Source organism: Gordionus sp. m RMFG-2023, chromosome 4 (assembly GCF_954871325.1).
Source record: "Gordionus sp. m RMFG-2023 chromosome 4, tfGorSpeb1-WG-v2, whole genome shotgun sequence".
NCBI classification, from domain to species: Eukaryota; Metazoa; Nematomorpha; class Gordioida; order Chordodea; family Parachordodidae; genus Gordionus; species Gordionus sp. m RMFG-2023.
Window position 1 is genome coordinate 4,778,183 of NC_088778.1, and position 20,751 is coordinate 4,798,933.

General features: G+C 27.2%; 1 long non-coding RNA gene across 3 annotated transcripts in view; it reads right to left on the reverse strand.

The window, feature by feature from the left end:
• Positions 1 to 20,751, reverse strand: part of LOC135927756 (uncharacterized) — a 37,360-nt gene that overhangs the window by 16,466 nt on the left and 143 nt on the right. For 2 of the 3 annotated variants that reach the window (XR_010572172.1, XR_010572171.1), the window contains exons 1-3: positions 20,095 to 20,584; positions 19,873 to 20,044; positions 17,513 to 17,666 (exon numbers count right to left, since the gene is read on the reverse strand). This is a non-coding gene — a long non-coding RNA (uncharacterized LOC135927756). Of the gene's footprint in view, positions 1 to 17,512; positions 17,667 to 19,872; positions 20,045 to 20,094; positions 20,585 to 20,751 lie in introns of those variants that run through there. The other variant, XR_010572173.1, reaches the window with a different exon arrangement.

Here is a 20,751-nt window from a genome sequence, read left to right on the forward strand (position 1 = left end):
ATTTTATTTAACATTTCTCATATGTATTTCTTACAAAATCATAAGCATAACCTAATTAAAAATGTGTAAGAATGAAATAATTTTTATTATAAAATTAAAGTTACAGAAAATTTATAAGATAATAAATTTTCTTAACAAAATATAATATCAACATTTAAAAATATATGATCATGATATAAATCAACTATATTAAATTTAAAAAAAGGAATCTTAATTCAGACACACTATACAATTTATTCATTGGCCATTAAATAAAATTGTTTTGGTCAATTTCTGACGAATATTGATATTCGATTTTCTATTTTGATTATTACCATAATGATGAAATTGAATGTGCAAATAACGTTCAATTATTAATGTAATTAGAATTTAATAATGGGAGAATAGTGCTTCTTGATTAAGCATATGATCAATAAGTTCATCAAAAATATTAGTTTGATGTACTTTAGAAAGAATAAATGATACAATCCTTTTGAAAATAATCTTTTTTTTTTATTAGCAATGATTTTTCAAAAATACGGAATGCACTTTCAGAAATTTGGCATAATATTGAAACAATCTTAGAAAGAATTATTAACCCCTGATTGTTTTTTATTTTTATCAAATTATAAGCATCACTATTTTTATGATTTTGATTATCCATCATAGCTGTTATGCTGGTATAACATGTTACTTTTTTTTCAGATATTAATTTGCCTATTATATACCCTGCTATATAGGTTGATACATTTTCAAGGTAGAGTGATAACGTCTGAATATTAGGAACAAATGTTAACGAATTTTCATAAAGATTAATATGGTTGTTATTGTCAGCATTTTTCTAAAAATCTGCACAAATTAGATTAGTATTATCGATTGGAATACAATTACCTGTTGTTATCACTTCCAGTTTTGCTATCAAGACATCTCTTATGTCCGATCGTAATTGATAAGCAGAAGGATTATTGTTAAAACCTCCTCTGCTGCGTAAACAACTAAAAAATAGTTCAAGATGATCTTGTGAGGTTTTGTAGGTTAAAACGTAACTAAAATAAGAAAATAAAAATTAATAATTATGGTTAGTATTAAGAGGTATAAAAATATTTGAAAATAAATAAGAAAAATATATAAAATACTTGAGTTTGGGATTAGGTCCCAATAATAATTCATTCCCAATACCCAGAATACTTTTCATTGATGCTATTAACCCTATAATGCACGTTTTTCTATTTGATTCATATACATTCTATATATTATGTTATTTATTTCATAATAAGAATTATTTATTATCTTTATTTGTTATGTCTTTTTTGAAACCTGAGGACATAATTTAATATTTTTTTGTAAAATTTTATTTTATTCATTATAAAATTAATTTTTTTAATATGTCATTCATTTTTAATTTAATTTTTTATATAATGGATCAAAAATGGATATGGATTAGAGACCTTCATGGGCCGGGCTTGAGTTCGTTGGAAATTTTTGCAATAGGGCTTGGGCCGGGCTTAGGCCTAAATTTTTAAATTCAAATTTAGCTTATTTTAAGGATATTTATTAGGACAAATATAACAAATCATTCTGATTTTATTAGTGTTATTTATCAAATTTCCTATACACCTTGGGAGAGTATATATTTTTTTAAATCGGAAATTGGTATAATTTTACTTAACTTAACACAACGGCCTGGGCACGAAACATCGAAAAAAGAAAAAGCGAAAATCAGGGAATATTCCCAAAAATGTTCCCAAAGATGGCCAAACTTCGAGGATCACTAGAGCTACCAGTAATTTATTCTTTATAAATCTTTTTAGCTATATAATATTTTTAGCTTCATCCTCATTATTGGATATGTCTTCATGGGAGGATGATACAATACTTCATAATGAGACGGATGCTGATGAAATTAATTTATATATGGATATTCAGCTAAATGAAGAGAATATCAACTATGATGACTGCATCCTAGATTGGAGGAAGCATGAAAAAATCTAACCAAAATTGGCAAGATTAGCCAAAAAAATTCATGCAATTCCAGCATCTAATGTTTCCTGTTAACGGAATTTCAGTATATTGGAAGGGTTATTGTAGAAAGAAGAACAAATTTAAATAACGAAATTATAGATAATATATTATTTTTAAATGATAATTTGAAAATATAAATTAAAATTTTGTTTATATCATTTATTAATATTATATATATATTATTACTAAATAAATAATTATATTTCTATTAGTATTACTTCAGCATAAGTTAAGTATACATAAAATAATTTTATGGGCTTGGGCCGGGCTTGGGAAATTTTTTAAATATTATAGCGGGCTTGGGCCGGGCTTGGGAATTTTTTTAAATATTAAAAACGGGCCGGCACGGGCCTGGGCTTAAAATTTTTTTTTACGATGGGCCTGGGCTGGGCTTGGTCCTAAAATCTAGGCCCATGAAGGTCTCTAATATGGATTAGTGTTGTTAAATGGCTCGATTTTAGCCGATTTTTAAAAACGGCTAACTCAAAATTATAGCCAGGAAAATATTGCCTAATTGCCGAGATTTCGCCAATAGATGTTCAATACTATGTGCCATCTATGAGCAAAATCTCTAGGCTTGCATAATATTTTTCTGGATAAATTATTGAGTTAGCCGTTTTTAAAAATCGGCTCAAATCGAGCCATTTAACAACACTAATATGGATAACCCGAGGTGCGGTTTCACCCGGTGGAAAATTTGAAGTGATAGAACGTTAAATATTATTTTATTTTAATCATATTTATTTACAGATTCTATGAACATTATATCTCGACATTGATAGTAATTATAATTTACACTAAAGAAATTAAGCTTAAAATCAGCCATCACCCACCTTTAAAGTAATTAAATTATACTGTAGTTCTCGGGTATAGGCTTTTTCTTTGTCCCACTCCTTTTAAATTAAAGCCTATAGGGGTTTAAGCAACTTTTTTCGAAATGTTGTGCCTACAAGTACGTGTGGCTTGCCCACAAACGTGTGGAGGGCAGAATTGTTAAAGTAGCACGCTACTTAGCGCGCTATCTTTTATGGTAGCTATAGCTAATAACCGCTACTTTTTTTTAAATTATTTAATTTTTTAGCGCGCTACTTTTTTTTATAATGAATGTAAGTATAAACATGAAAATTTAAATATAATATCATAATTAATTATAATTCGTATAATTTATTATTTAATTTTGAAATTTAAATATATTTTCAATTTTTAATTTATATTTTCAATCTGTGTTAATAATCTAAAATGGCATCGCCCATGGATATCCAAATCCTTGAAAGTGATTCGGACATGGAAGATTCAATGGAAGAAAATGTACTTAATAACTCTAATAACGATTTCCCATTCCCTAGATTTGATAAATTTTTTAAAATAAATATTAAAACAAAATCTGGATTCAAATTCCTGTGCTTAAAATGTAAGAAAAATATATCATCAAATCAATTGAGTAGCTATAACCTGAAGAAACACCTAAAGGTAAATTGTTATTTTTACATTATAATATTATTTATTTTATTAGACTGTTCACGCCAATTGCTATAAGGAAATAGAGAAACATATAAAAAATTTTGGTATAGGAGAATCTTCATTCAAAAAGACAAATACTATCCAAACCAAATTAATTGATAATAAACATGCCAATTTCACAAAAATTGGCTGATAAAGTAATTGGATTTTATTATTGACACAGTTCAGCCATTGTCCTTGGTTGATAATCCATCATTTACTATGATGATTAAAACTTTATCCCCTGGCACAACAATTTTATGTCGCCAGACACTTATGAATAAAATAGCCGACAACTTCAAAGTGATGAAAGATGCTCTAATAGTAGAGTTATCAGATATATCTTATGTATGTACCACGGCAGATAGTTGGACACATAACAGAAGGCTTTTTTATATTTATAAATTGATTTGATTAAATATTTTTAGAGCTTATTTGGGAATCACAGGCCATTGGTTAGACCCTAGGACTTTAAAAAGAAGATCTGTAGCCTTAGCCCTTAAAGGATTATAGGATGCCAGACATATGACGTACTTGCAAATAAAATTATTGACATCCACAAGTCTTTTAGGATTCATAATAAAGTTTGCAAGATGGTTACTGATAATGGGTCTAACTACCTGAAGGCATTTAGGTTATATCACAAATTTATTTATAATATTTATTTTAAGTTATGATTTTTTGGGCAGTAAATTAATCAGAATGGAATGGTTATTATTTAATCTATAAAATATTTAGTATTTTAATATTTCACATTATTTATAGAATTTTTATTAACTAAATACACACATATTTTAGTAATATTATGATTATCATAATTTATATCAAATTAAGCCTTGAAGGACATAATGGATCTAAACTTAAATTTGAAGCAGTTCCTAAGGCTAAATAAAAACAAAAAATATAGAAAAAAATTACTAAAAATTAAATCGAACTACCTAAACCTCTCATTTTTTTTTCTTCTGTTTTTTCAGGTTATTTAATTTCTTCATCTCTCAATTTTACCTCATGATTTTGTCTTTCACCTTTTCTGTGAATTACTTACTTCACTGACTTTAGCTTTTATTTATCCTATTGACTTAATGGACTAATTTAAATCAGTCCGTCCCATATTTTTAATTACATATACGTTGTACTTCTATGCATTCCCATTATATGGGTTAAGATATATTAATGACATTTTTGAGTAGTTTGTGATTTGCGTTTCCTATGTGGGCTAAAATTTTTCTTTGGCTCTTTCTAACTTAGTTTTTGGGTATGTTTTTGTAATTTTTCCATAGTTTTTGAGTTTGTAATGCTTCTGGGGTAGAGGGTATCCTCTTTTGTTTATGAGACATTTATTTGTTTATAGTCATCTGTTTCTTTTATTTTATTTTAATTTATTTATTTATTTTTCTCTTCCCTAGTTTCTTTGGTCTCTCTACATGTCCGCCCCCTCCATAGACTAATATAGGAAAAGTGGATGTGTCCTCAGTCTAGAAATTACCGATTTCTCTCTTATCTTTCATACTTTTGTATACATTTAAAAGTTTCCACTCGTCTTTGTATTCTAATTTCTCTCCTTCTTTTGCAACTACTTCCATTATTTAGTACATTTCTTAAATACATTGTGACTACATTTACCCTGTTTCTAACTATAAGTTTTTGAAAAGGAAAAAAAAAAAACTTTTTTCTTTTATTATCGCTAGTTAACTAGATCTAACGTCTTTAACTTTTTCAAAACATTACATCTTAATTGAAGTCTACATATAATACATTGGTCGTTGCCAGTGTTTCTTCTTGTTTTTATTTTTATGATCTTTATTTATTTAGGAGTGTCAAGAGTTTAGCCTTGTTTTACTCCTTTTTACCTTGGAGGTAGGGGATTTTCTTCGTCATTGATTTCGAAGCACAACATGTATTAGTGGTTTTCTGGATCTGGAAGATGTTGGGGTCTTCCCTTTTCTGACAAAGCTGCATGGTTAACATTAACATTATCAATAGCTCTGTTATAATTTACAAATGTAAAGCAGAAGGGGGTTTGTACTTAGTTTTTCTGCATGATTATTTTTCTAAATTAATTTTTGGCTCCAGTATTTTCTTTTCTTGGCCTGTATATACTTATGTATTTTTTGGGGGGAAGTTTTCGGTGTGGGTGATATGCTTGTGGTTTTTGTGTGAACCAAAAAAAAATTTCCCATGCTATAGGATGTGATGGCTATAGCTCAATAACCCTTTAATTTCTCTAGTCTTAGTTTTTTTGGGCAGTTACTTAGGTAGGATTTGATCCATACCACTGCAGTAGTTCCGCTCTCCCATATTTTATTAAATGAGGGCAAATAGGTAGCGATATTGTTATAGGTGCTATTTTTTGGTTTTACTGCTGTGATATTATCTAGCCCCGGAGCTTTGCTTTTTCTTAGTGTTTTTTTTCTTAGTCTTTCTCCACTTGTTATTTCATTTATGGAGAAACCAGCCAGTCGACAGGGGGGTGGCGAGGTTTGTAAATATGTTTTGTGGGTAGAGTCTTTCCGCGAGTGATAGACTATCATATAACAATCAAGCCATATGGCCTTTTGTTAATCCTGGCCAACAATTACTTTTCCATTTCCTAAAACTTACGGAGCTGGTTCCTATTTCTGCGTCATAGTTTCCTTTCTCTCATATCTTTATCATTATCAAAGACCTTTTTCGCTATATAATCTATCTATCACTCCATAGAGTATTTTGTTTCTCTGAAAAAAGGAGAAAAAACCGTTGTTGTGTGGTGTTCGTTGCTGGATAGTCATAAACCAATTACTGACTAGTTTTTGCCTATTCACTGGAATTTTCACTTATTTAAACAATTTGCGGTAAACCCATTTAGCTTTTCCTTATTTTCATGAATAAATTCTAATCTCAATTGATATGAAAACATTCTCAATTATTGTTAGTAACTATCAAGGCTTACATTAGATGTTAAACTTAAAATTAGCCACCACCCACCCTTAAAGTAATTAAATTATTTTGACAGTTCATGGGTATAGGCTTTTGTTTTGCCCATTTTTTTTTGTTTATGAGCCTATAGACGTTTAAGCAACAGTTCTCGGACTGTTGCGCGTACAAGTACGTGCGGCTTGCCCACAAACGTGTGAAGGGCTCCTCATTTTTTCTCCCCTTAATTAACTATCCAGTTTGATGGTTTTTTGAGGAAAACCTAGCGTAGCTCTGTTGTATCCACAGCCAGAGGGCGAAAACGCTTTTATCACGTATCACGTAAATAAAATTAGTGAAATTAACTAATAAAATATAAAACAGAGGTGGATTATTTCATTAATTTTTATTGTACAGTGTCATTGAGCTAATCTAACATTTAATAAGATATGGTTATTGAATATTTCATGGATGATTAGATTTTTACTATATTTATTTCTTATTGATTAATTGCCATCAATTTATATACAGTACAGGGAATTCATTCAATGTATTCATTTTATAAAATATTTTTGCTTAGTTACATTATAATTCCTGAGGTTCAAAATTTAGAATACTAAGAAATGATTTTTCCACACCATTTTTGATAAATATTACTAGACATTTCTATTAAAACTGGATGAATAATTTAATTTGTACTATTTAATATGAATATAGAATATTTGGTGAGGATAATGCTGAAGATGAGAAGAATGATAGTCAACATGTATTGGAAGAGGAGGAAATAGGTGTTGATGCCAATGATATTAATGAGATCTTAGAAGAAGGTTTAAATTATTTTATAATACATGTTAATCTAATCAATATTCTATAGGATTTTCAACTAACTCCACAATGTTACCCAGCCATCAGAGATGCTCCTGTCATAATTTAAATTTGATAGCAACAGTAGATGCTGAAGGAGCTTTAAATGATGAAGATTTTAAAAGGGTGTCAAGATCGACATTTTATAAATGTCAAACTTTATGGAATAAGCAGAACAAATCTCCTAAAAGTTCTGACATGTTTAAAAAAAAATTAGGGAGGTATTTATTAACCCCTAATCGTACAAGATGGAATTCTGTATACCAAGCAATAAAACTAATCGCTTTTTTTTCTGGAGGAAAGAAGATTAGAGATTAATTATCTCTGTGATCTTGTTGAAATTGAATATATTAACGATGAAGAGCATACTTATATAAAAGAGTATACAGAAGTAATTCTAATTAATAATGATTCATTTCCATATCAAATATTTATTTATCTTATTTTTTTATAATCTAAAGAACTATATTTTTATATTTATAAATGTTGATTTTTATATATTATTTATTATACATTTACATTATAAGCAAAAAAAAAATAAAAAAAATTTGTTTCATTTGTTTCTAAATTTTTTTTTATAAAAAGTAGCTTAGGGCGAAAGCGCTATATATCACGTATCACGTAAAAATGGATATGAAATTTTAAAAATCCACGATTGTGTTAGGCAATTTTTATCTTTTTCCAAATACCTTTAAAGTCATCAATGTAATAGCGGAAGGGAAGATACCTTTTTAAAATTTTAGACTAGACGATGTATGAGCTATTTAATGCTCATTACAATAACAACAATCCCTTAGAAGAAAAAATGTAAATTCATGTAATTTATATTTTCAACGTCAAAAATTTCCAAATAGAATAAGTAATTTATTTAATGCAGTTTCACATGATTGAAGTCTAGAGACTTATGATATGGGGAATTTTAGCTAAAGAATAATATTTTTTATTTATTTTAAAATGAATTTAATTTATAAGTGTGTTAGATGTTACTGGTTTTATTTTTATAATTGTTGATGAAATTTAAAAAAAAAAATTTTAATTCTAAAAATCTTAATTTATTTTACTTTTTAAATCGATTTTATAAATATTTTATTAATAACGTAAAAAAATTTATTTGGCAATAAAAAATATGAATATTTTGAAAGAATATTATTTTGTTTTTATAATTGAAGCCTGCATATTGATTTGAAATAAAATAACTAAAGAATCTACGGAACTAACAGGGAATTAGACAATTTTCAAATAAATAAGCTTATTTAGAAAATAATCCTTAAAATAATAATGTTTTTTTTTTAAAAAAAGTTTTCTTTAATGATGTAGGCTGAAACTTTTTGGTTTTCTTTACCTTTAAAAATTCAGGAAAGAATTAAAGGTAAATATATTCAAGGCCGTAGCTACGGGTAATGGGAGGGGGGTGTTGGGAATGTCCCTAAAATAAATTTTTTAGGCTCCCAAACTTGGTCTTCAGAAAAAATCTTTGACCTCCAAAAATGGCCTCGAAAATATCTTAGATAAAGATAATAAAAGTGATATGCCTTTTTTTTGTATTAAGGCTGAAGAAACAAAAGATGCATCAGGATGTGAAAACCTGAGTATAATTATTAGCTATTTTTTCTGTGGATATCCAAGAAAATTGAATAGGATTTTTTAATTTACAGTGTCTTTCTTCTGAAAGCATTAATGGTAGCATTTTAAAGCAACTTAATTAGTTAAATATTAATTCAAAGAATAAAATAAGCCAGGAGAATGATGCAAACGTCATGTCTGGCCAAAATGGAGGAGTGCAAACCCTACTTCAAAATTAATAATAAAGTTCCTTTTATACATTGCTACAACCATTGTTGCATCTTGTGATTCAAAATTGATGTAATAATATTGTTATCATTTCTAATTTTTTTAAAATTTATCCAATGCATTGGATAATATTTTTAGGCGTTTTAACGTATCCTGTAAATATACAGGCCATGCTCTTAATAGACTTTTAGACCATAGGTGGACTGGTCATTTAGAAACATCTTACATCATTTGTGAGAATTTTGAAGCTATTGGTTTTTTTTACTTTTCTAATTGAACTCTTAATTCAGAAGTTTCCACTCATGATTCAGTAGAAGCCTCTGGTCTTCTATCTCAATGCGTTAATATTATAAATTATGTTATATTAGCCATTATAATTTATGAGATAATAATAACAAAGGATCCACTAAGTTAGTACATCCTAATCTATCGGATTCTAAAAATTGTATTGACCCTTACTCTTAATCCGTCCCTCGAAAAATATAACTTATCAATCCAAAACAATCCAACTAGAAATAGTCAAAGTTCTCATATAGTCTAAAAATCCAATTATTCATACAAATATCTAAATCCAATTTATTTATACAAATATCTAAAAAAATATCTAAGTATCATAAACGATAATCATTAAATTGCTAAATCTTCCCGATCAATCCCCTCTTCATCTAATATAATGTCTTCTTCACTCCAAACCGCACACAAAGAAACTTTTATTGTTCTTTACCAAAAAAACCCATGTGATCCTTTCTTTTTCCTCCCATCCACAAGGTAACACTAATTCCCCTGTCAGAAATTAACTGACATTTGATATATTATATTAAATTTATTTCTTCTTTTTTTTCAACAGCTACAACAATTATCAATATATTAAAAAATAAAAAAGCGACAATTCTTTTGATCTTATTAGAAATTAAGGCTGAAAACCCTTTAGCAAAATTTTATCTCATCACCCAAAAATTCTCAATGTAAAACGCTTATAAATTTTTAAGATTTTTAATCAAGACCAAATTACAATTTGATTGTGGACTCAATTAGAGTCCTTTACAAAAGAATTATTATGAAATTTTTGATTACTTTGTTGATCGCTTTTTAGATAGATTTACACAAGATGATTATAATCTTCTATCATGTTTTAATACATTATCCCCATTGACCTTTATTATTTTATAAGATAAAATGGCCCATTAGAATCATTAATAAACTTAAATATGGAAACGTTACATTATGAAATGTAAATAGCAAAAGGATTATCTGCAGAAGTTTATGAAACACATAATTTTGAAAATATCCTAAATATTATGTATACAAATAAATATCATCTTGCATTTAAAGAATCATATAAATGCTACTCAGCAGCCATATTCATAGGGGTATCAACGACTTCCTGTGAGGCCTCATTTTCTACACTAAAGAGAGTTATATCACGCACTAGAGAGTCGATGAAAGATCAACGTAAACAAAATTTACTATTAATGGCTTATGAAAAAAGAATAACACGGAATTTATATTTTAATTCATTTATGTTAAAATTTTAAAGTAAAAATCGCCGTATTATATTATATTATTATTTTGTTAATAAAATTAGCAAAAAAATTTCTATGTGCTTAATTATCTGTTTTATTTTTAAAAAATAGTGCCCCCCCCCCAAGTAAGCAGATGCCCACCCAGCTGGAAATTTCTGGCTACAGTCCTGATCAGGGATCCAAACCGAACCTGAACCGAACCGTTAAACCGCTAAAAACCGGTATTTTTTATCGAACCTGAACCGAATCTAAACGGGTAAAAAATTTCTAGCTGAACCTGAACCTAACCGCTAAAATGCCTCTGAACCGGTTCAAGCCTCATGATTTTATTTTTATAAAATAATATGTAAGTTATTATTAGTATTTTGAAAAAAATTTCAATTATATTCGAATTATTTTAAAGATTAGCATCAATCACATTTGATTGATAAGTGTTGGTCATAATTTTTATAAACTTTAGTATATTGTCATTTTACAACATTTTTTAAATATTTTAAGCTAATGAATTATAATATAATGCTTAGAGAAAAATTAAATCCAAAATATTATTGTAAATGACACATCAAATCTTATATCATATTGGCAGTGTCGGCTACCCAAGTTAGTGTGGAAAGATGTTTTTCAACAATTAAATTTATACTATCTCCTTATAGATGTAATTTGAGTGAGACGAATTTTGAAAATATATTTAATTGTGCGACTTAATAAAAAAAAAATTTAAGTAAATTGTTCATATTAAAATTAATCATTGATATATTTATTTGTTATATTTATAAATTAAATATAATTTTATAATGTGCAATTAATAAAAATGAAGGTTTTATACAAGTGTTTTTTAAATTAATGATAAAATAAAAAAATATTTTCCCTATACATAATTCGAATGTAGGTTTGAATAGAAAGTGTTCAAACCGGTTTTTAGAGGTTCGAACCGAACCGCTATTTTAATTTTTGGCGAACCAAACCTGAATCTTGAACCGTTATTTTTATCCGAACCTAAACCCGAATCGAATCGATATTCGTTTCGGTTTGGATCCCTGGTCCTGATAATATGTCATGTGTTTTTAGATCTACATTTTGCAAGCACCATAAAATAACGCCAACGGGATTAATAATGGCGTCTTTTTCGAGGGCTAGGAAAACTTTTGATACCCTATCGTTTTAACTGGACTAATTTTATTAATTTTCTCATGTATGGCGGTCCAAAATTTCTAGGAGCGGGGAGTGGGAGCTTCACCCTCAGCCTTTTAGCCGGGTCCATTCTATAGAAAAATTTTGACCAGTTGTTTAAAAATATTTTTTTATTAACTCGTGATTATATGTAGTTTACTTTTTAAAAATATTTGGAAGCACTTAGTATTATAACTGGTATAGTAACGATTAGCGAGTGTTAAGGGGGGGGGGAATCATTATTAACAAAATTCAAAATTCACTTAAAGCATTTATTCTGAAAGATATTTCAATTGATTTAATGATTCATATTTTATTTTTATCCCCTTAGTTGATAATATAAAGAAAAAAAGTTCTCAGCAAATATTTAATTTGACCAGATTGGAAAAATATGAAGGACTAAATATTTGATTTTCTGGCCAAAATATTAACTGACTGATTCTTATTATCAATTCCTTGATTACCTACTTATCACAAAAAAAGAGCAGTACTATGACATTACGCTTAGCGTGAAGTGAGCCAAATTTTTGTGTTGCAGTTTGCGATCATATAAGTTAAATAAAATTAAATAATAGATTGTTTGAAATGTCAATCAATCAATTATTGTATTTTTATTTTTAATGGGATTTTTATATCTAAAAACGGTAAAAGTTTTTTTTCCTTAAAATTTAGGAAAATTTGATTTTTTACAAATTATTATTCTGAATAAAAGATATTGGCTGTTTCTAGTGTTGTTAAATGGCTCGTTTTGAGCCGATTTTTAAAAACGGCTAACTCAATATTTTGTCCAGAAAAATATTACGCAAGCCTCAAGATTTTGCTCATAGAAGGAACAAAGGTCTAGGCATATATTATCGAAATCTCGAGACTTAGGCAATATTTTTCTGGCTAAAATATTGAGTTAGCTGTTTTAAAAAATCGGCTCAAAATGAGCCGTTTAACAACACTAGCTGTTTCATATTGATTGATACGTGTTTGGAAGATCTATTTTTTAATTTATATGTTTTCGCAAACTGCAACACGCCCACCCTTCATACGCCCATTGTTCATCTCTTCCTAGTTCCTATGAAATTTGAGTTTATGATCCTCGGAGGATTCATTCAATTATCGTATTTCTGGCATTGACCCAACTATAGTATTTATCGAATCGTCCATTTGAATTGTATCGGTTTTTGGTATCTTCGGAACCGTTCATGATATTTATTGAATCGTCCATTTTTGATACTTATTTATGGTATACACTTCTGGAAATGTTTTACTTGACATATTTATTTATAATCTATGGGATATTCATATTGTTGTTATAATATTTGGGGATAGACATATTGCTTAAATATATACATACTAAGAGAAAAATTATTATATATCCTTCATTTTATACAGATTTATAGTGTAGTAGAGTTCCTGAAATATTTGTATGTTTCCACATTCCCGGATATTTATAATAAGAATTTAAATTAAAAGAAAATATCCCCAAATGAACGTAACCGATTGGTCGATGCATAAATAAATAGCAAATCTATGACTCTATATAATATTATGTAACATAAACAAAATGCCATATATTTGTGAAAGATTAATTAAGAACCAAAATTGTAGACATAAAAAATTTATTTTAATAATCTAAAATGAGTGTGACAGAATAAATACCTATTTATTCATAAATAAATCTAGTCACATACTGTACAACATAATAGGCACATTCGATTTATATAATAAAAAATATAAACAATTTCCATCATTTCCCTATTTAATTTAGGTGTCTTGAAAAAAAAAAATTAATTGCATGTTCTCAAAGAGAACCTATTATTTTGCGATTAGAGAATATATTCAATTTTCCCAGAAATTCGTTAGAAGACTTTTAATGTTAACCTTATATATATATAGGAAATAAATTGTTTTACAAGTATGGTGACTTATGGGATTTCATTTTGTTGTAAAGATATCATTATAACCATTATGGGTATCAAAAATGAAAACGTAATAGATAAAAGATATTCATCAATCACCTAGATTTCTTATATCAAAATTTCAGAGTTTTAGAAATTTTTAAAATTAAATAGTTTACTATCAAATATATAACACCATCTATGTAATTTATTTAATAATAAGAATATTTTGTTTACTATTTTTATTTTGTTAAATCTTTTTTGAAACCTGAGGACATAATTTAATATATTTTTTTTTTCATATTAAGATACAAAATTTTATTACTTCACATTATAAATAATGTTAGTCATTATTAATTTAATTTTTTTATATATATATAATGGATTAAAAATTGGAACACACTATTGTGTTTGGCAGTTTTATTTTTCTTATTATATTTTTTCGAATACTTTTCGGAAAAGAGGAGTGACCGGATTCGATACAAATTATCGATGTAATAGCGGAAGATACTTTTTTTTTAAATTTTGGACTAAACGCTTTATGATATGTAGTATAAATTATCTTAACAGCAATCCTCTAGAAGGAAAAATTTGTATATTTCCAACATCAAAAATCTCCAAATAGAACAGGTAATATTCATTAATGCTTGAAGTCTAGAGACTCCGGATATCTGGAATTTTAGCTAAAGAAAATTATTTTATGTATAGATATATAAGTGTATTAGATATTATTGGTTTTATTCTTTATATTATATTGTTGATGAAATTTATTTTGAAAAAAATTTAAATTCAAAAAATCTTATTTATTTTACGTTTTAAATCGATTTTATAAAATATATAGTATAACTAACGGAAAAAATTTTTTTTGGCATTCAAAAAATATAAATATATTTGAAAGAATATTATTTTCTTTTTATAATTGAAACTTGCTTATTGAATTGATATAAAATAACTATAAAGAATTTACGGAACTAAACGGGGAAGATAATTTTTAAATAAATAAGCTTATTTAGAATGATGTAGGTTGAAATTTCTTGGTTTTTTCCCCTTTCAAAGCTCAAGAAAGATATTTAAGGTAAATGTATGTCATGTGCTTCTAGATCTACACTTTTCACGCACCGTAAAATAACGCCGATATTTCGGGGGCTAGGGAACGTTAGGATCTATATAGCAATAAATACTAAATTTGCCTATACTAATTAAGACTCTTGATACCTTACCATTTTAACTGGACTAATTTTATCAAAGATTTTCTCAAATTGATTTGATTAGTGTAAGCAAATGATGGTCCAAGATTTGTAGGGGCAGGAGGAGATGAGGATTACCAAATTTTTTGGTAGTTTCACCCTGCCAGCCTTTTAGTCGGGTTCATTTTATGTAAAAATTTTAGGTGTTTAAACTATTTCTTATTAACCGGTGATTATATGTAGTTTATTTAAATATTTGTAGTATTATAGCCGGTATAGTAATAATTAGTGACGAGGGGAAAAAAAAATTATTATTAACAAAATTTTGGCCAAATTCACGATTAATAATTGATTTAAAACATTTATTTTGAATGATTTATCAATGTTTTAATGAATAAATAAATTAAAAATAATTGTACATCAAAAGATTTAATTAATACATCTTTATAAAAGTAGTTTTTAAATATAAAAACATCAAAATATAATTATATCATAAATTAGCTTATATGAAATATTTCTTAACACTTTTATAATATATTATTTTTATCATCCTTTCCTCTGATAATCTTTTCTACTTTATCGAAAGATAAAAAAAAAATCTGTATAAAAATAAGAAAAAAGAAAGAAAGAATCAATGAAGCGGAATATGGAATTTAAGGGTTGAGCACTAAATAAGAAGTTATAAAAATGCATTTAAATCAGTTTTATCTCTTTTTTTAAATTAAAAAAAAAGAATATATTGTCGATTCATTTTAGATGGGCATATGGAAATTCTCAACATCATTGAAAACATGTTGCTGAATGATATATAACCTGTCTATATCCATATTTTTCGTAAAGGAGGTTGGTGAACTTCAAAAGGTCCTTTTATAAATTAATCCATAAGTAAATATTTCAATGACATTTTTTTTATATTAAAAACCATAATATTTATATTATTTTGTTAAATATACCTCAAAAACAAAAACTTAAAAATGCGCAGGCGCGCAAATTGAGCGTGTACGTTTTGCCGTAATTTTTTAATAAGAAAATCGTAACGCATCCCTTGTTTAAATGGAGGTTGCCTTTTTATTAATATCGTCGATTCAAAATTTTAGCTAAGTTCAAAAGAAAGATTTGTTTTAGAAAATTATATTTATCGTCTGCCTTTTTATTTCTTTAATTTCTAAATATTCCATTTTAAGATATAGAGTTAGTTATTTTTTTTTAACATTATATATATAATATTACAAAATGAAGAATAATGAGCTATTGACAAAAGCAAATCTGTTTAAGTTTTAAATCGTTGCTAGCGCCAAACAGTAATTTTACCAATTCGCACCCTGCCATTTGGAATGCATTATTTGCGTTTGAAATGGTCAATTCGTGCTCACTATAAGAATGAGATTTTTTATCGTATAAAAAAAAATTGTTTAGCAATACTCCTTCTTAGGGAGAGAGAATAACCGGGAGAGGGGGGGGAAGGTTTGTAAGGGTATATTTTTTCCGCATCCGCCCTTCTCCCGCCTTACGTGTTAAGTCAATTCATGATAATTCGTTACGGTTAAGTATGCTAATCGATATTTTTTAAATTTTCTAATTGAAATTTGCATAATATCTATAATTCATAACATCAATTATCTTCAGAAGGTTCAATAAATTTATGAGGAGGTATTTTTTAAAAAAAATGAAACATTAACCAGACCAGACCAGAAAGAGTTTTTCATTAATATTTAGATTTTGATTTTTGAATATTTTTTGATTAGACCAAATTGTATATTCCATCGATGTTTTAATATTTTTATTGGTTATATTTTACATCCTGGTTCGGTATCTGATTTAGCCGAACTCGGGTCAGTCGCGGACCGGATTTACGGACTTTGATTTTTGGATTTTATTTCGGATCGGGTGTTGTTTAACCGTAGCTTCCCCTAAACAACCTAAAACGATAGAGGCTATTTAGATTTAGGTAATAGATCACGCGCCTAGTGTTCTTAAACAATACGATTTGAGCTATTTTATCCAGAAAAATATCACGCAAGCCTGAAAATTTTGCTCCGTGCCTAGTGTTGTTAAACGGCTCTATTTTAAGCCCTATTTTTTAAAAATGGCTAACGCAATATTTTAGCCAGAATAATATTAAGCTAGCCTAAAAATTTGGAGATGGGATCAAAAGTTTTGTATTTTAATCCTCAAAGATTCTTGAATAAATATTTGATCTTCAGAAAATTCTTCCAATAATCATCGAATACAACTGTTTTAGTTTTTTCAAATCAAATTTATTTTTATTTAAAAAAAATTTGGAATAAATCATATGCGAAAAAGGAATCTATGTTATAATCCATTGTAAATATATTTGATACAAATTGCAAAATGCCTACCCTTAACGGGCTAAGGATATGCGCCTAATAAATTTCCATTTCAATGTATAATTTGTTATATAATTATCAGAGACCTGCAAAGGTATCATTTGTACAGCCCGACCCGGCCCGGATATTTTTTAAAAAAATTTTTCAGCAAAAAATATATTATTTATTTTTGATTTTTACAGCTAAGAATCAAATATTTGGTTTTCCCGTCTCTGATAATTATTGTCCAAAAATGGACCCCTGCATAATTAATATTATGTTTGAAATCTATTTTCAAAAAATAAATATTGTATGGATAGGTATGATAGATTACATTTCTTACCACAATCATCTTACAAATAATTTACTGGTTTAACAGCAATTCTTCCTATTTTATTCTCTTGTGATTCCGTCTCTTGTGCTTGAGTCGGTTAGCTCCTCCCCACGGCATACCGCGACAGCATATCAACTCGAACTTTTTGAATTCGTTGACCTCTTGAGGCGTACGATGGTTTCTCGAGACTGAACATTATGTTTATTAGAAAATATTGTATCTATAAAAAGAGTATATCTATTCTATATTCCCTTTTTAGGTAATAAGTCTGTATCGATACATTTTTAAAAAAAAACCTTTTAACATCTCTATCATCGCCCAATAATTAAATTTATTTAGATTATATTATAATATAAAAATTTATTTCACTATTTAAAAAATTCTTGAACCATAGGTATGCATATACCTGCTAACTTCTCTGTTTATTTCATTTCATTTTTATTATATTAAATTAATTAAACATATTTCTTATGATATTAGTAAAATATTTTCTTCTTTTACATTTTCTTAAATCTATATTGAATCAGTAAGATTCACTTTTAATCATTCTTACTGTCATTGTCGTCAATTCAAATCTTAGATTTTATAGGTAATAAATAAGTCGGAAAATAAAAATTTGCATTTATTTATTTTAAAATATGAATTATTTATAAAATAAATCATAATTATAATATATAAATAATAAATTAACTCAAAACATGCCAATCATAATTTCCAAATTATATTATTATTTATAAAATAAATATTATTTATAAAAAAATATATATATAACGTATAATAACTGCTTGGCTCACGAAATTTTACGTGACCTTGAAATATGTCGATTCGTATAATAGTAGTTCAAGTCATAAAAAACATATAATTACAAAAGAAGTAAAAAAAAATAGTAAATAAAATAAACGATATTAAAAGGCAAAAATATTTAATTAAATAATAAAATAATAAATAAATTAATATATTATATTTATTATATAAACTATCTCTTTCCGCTAAACATTTTTTGAATTTTTATGAAATTTTGAAGACGGTCCAATATATTCAAATCTCGATAATTTTAATATTAAAAAAAAAGTAAAATAATAAATTGATTTATTTTATTTTACATATTTATTTAAGTTATTGTTTTTAATTGCGTTTGTGTGATTATAATTAAAATAAGGGTTTCTGGATTTCTGATCAGTTGAGAATTTAAAAACATGTAAGCCTTGAAATTTGGCATATTGAGGTGAAAACCTTTCTGCTATCTGCGAACAAAATATCCAGGCTTTACATAATATAATTTTGGCCAAAATCTTAATCGGGCCGTTTAATTGAGAAATCTTGTAAGTAAATGAGCAAAATTAGCCAGCTAAAACAATATTGAGATCAGCTATTACTACTAAAATTGACTTATACTAGAAATTTTTTATTATTTAACCTAATCGGATAAATTCACATAATTCCGATAGAGTGGGGAAGTACCATCACAGAATAAATATAGCATTATTTTGTTGTTTAATAAAGTTTCAGATTCTGAAGTCGTTTTCTGTTAAAAATATTTGATGCTATATATGTAAATGTAAGGTACTTATGGTGGTTGGTGTTATTACATCTAACTATGGTTGTGTACTTGACCGGCCAAATATGTTTGGGTCAATTGACGTCTGTCAAATATAGTCAAATTCAAATAAATGTTTTTTAAGACAATAATAACTTTATTTTGTATATAATAGTAAAATGAATCTATAATATTAATTTTTATCCTATTTTTTAAAAAATTCATTGTCATTCGATAACTAATGTTTTCGCTCTCCCAGAGTCTTGTTATGATTCATATTCAATATTATCATTTTCTTTGATTATTTTTTAATCAATTTTCCTGTTGTCGAGATCTGGAATCGATTTATGGGTAAGAACATTAATCCAAATCGACCAATTTCTTTAAGAAAAAACAGTAGAGATAGGAATTGTTAGTAAAATGCCACTTCTATTAATGAGTATGGTGAGCAAAGCTCATTCCACTAACTTGAGGCAGCAATCTGATTGTTTTTTTATGGAAATTAGTGCTTTAATTTGCCATTAAACTGGCCATTTTAACTTCTGATGATATCATTTAAAATATTTTGATCATTTATCACTTTGTAAAATGCCGAATTCTTGTATTATATCACATACTTCATTAAATTCACTACCAGTAGGATTCTCCCCTTTAATAATGGGGATCCAATAAATAAGCAACATTGTGATCACATGTATTTATATAATTTTTTTTCTTTTTTCAAATATATTTTTAATTTTTTCTCCTGAAAAATATTTAGATTCTTTAACCTTCAGGTCATATATAATAATTGCATCCCTCGTTTTAGTCATAATATAAATGTTTCGAAACTTGGAAAATTTTTTTAAAAACTTTACTTGAATTTTAATGGTAAAATTCACAGATACCCTCGATATCATCCTTAACGAATATCTTTTCCGCCTTTGGTGTAAAAAAATGAGGTTTGATTTAAAAATTTCATCAATTTATCACTGAATCTTTCATTAAACTGCATAATGATCAAATCTGCAGTATAAACTGGTTTTATAACTAAAATAAAATATTATATTTATTAATGAAAGTATATATAAAATATATACCTCTCATTTGTATTGTAATGTTTGAAGTCTAGAACTTTCAAAATCAGAAGGTATATTTTTTTCAGATAATATTACCGAGTGGTATTCTTAATGCATATAAATCTTTGCGATTTTGGCATTACATCAACTCTGATACTTTGAGCATTGCATATTTTTTAACACTATTAAAATACAAGTGAATCTCGTCTAAGATCTTTAAAACATTTCTTAGTTCTTTTATCGATTGAAATAATTAAACAATGATTAGATTTAATCGATGACAATAGAATCAAAAAAGCTCCCTTTGAGATCTCAGCTCTAATCAAAGCCTGTACTCATATGTTCCTTCCACTCATGTTTGAAGCACCATCATAGTTTTTCCAACTAAGAATTCGAGGCGTAGATTAATGGAACTAAGTTTGCTTATTATATTTTTTTTAATATCAAGACCAGTCGTGTTCCACCATTTCCAATATATTTTACTAACAAAGTTTATTAATTCTGATTTCGAAACATCATATGTACCATCAACTATAATCGAAAAACATCCAATATATTCTTTTTTCTTCATTTTGAGTATATAATTTGTAATTTACCAATATAAATTAATAATATATCGGTATTTTAGAGTTCAATATTAAATTTTCAGTATCGGTATTTTAATATATATATATATAT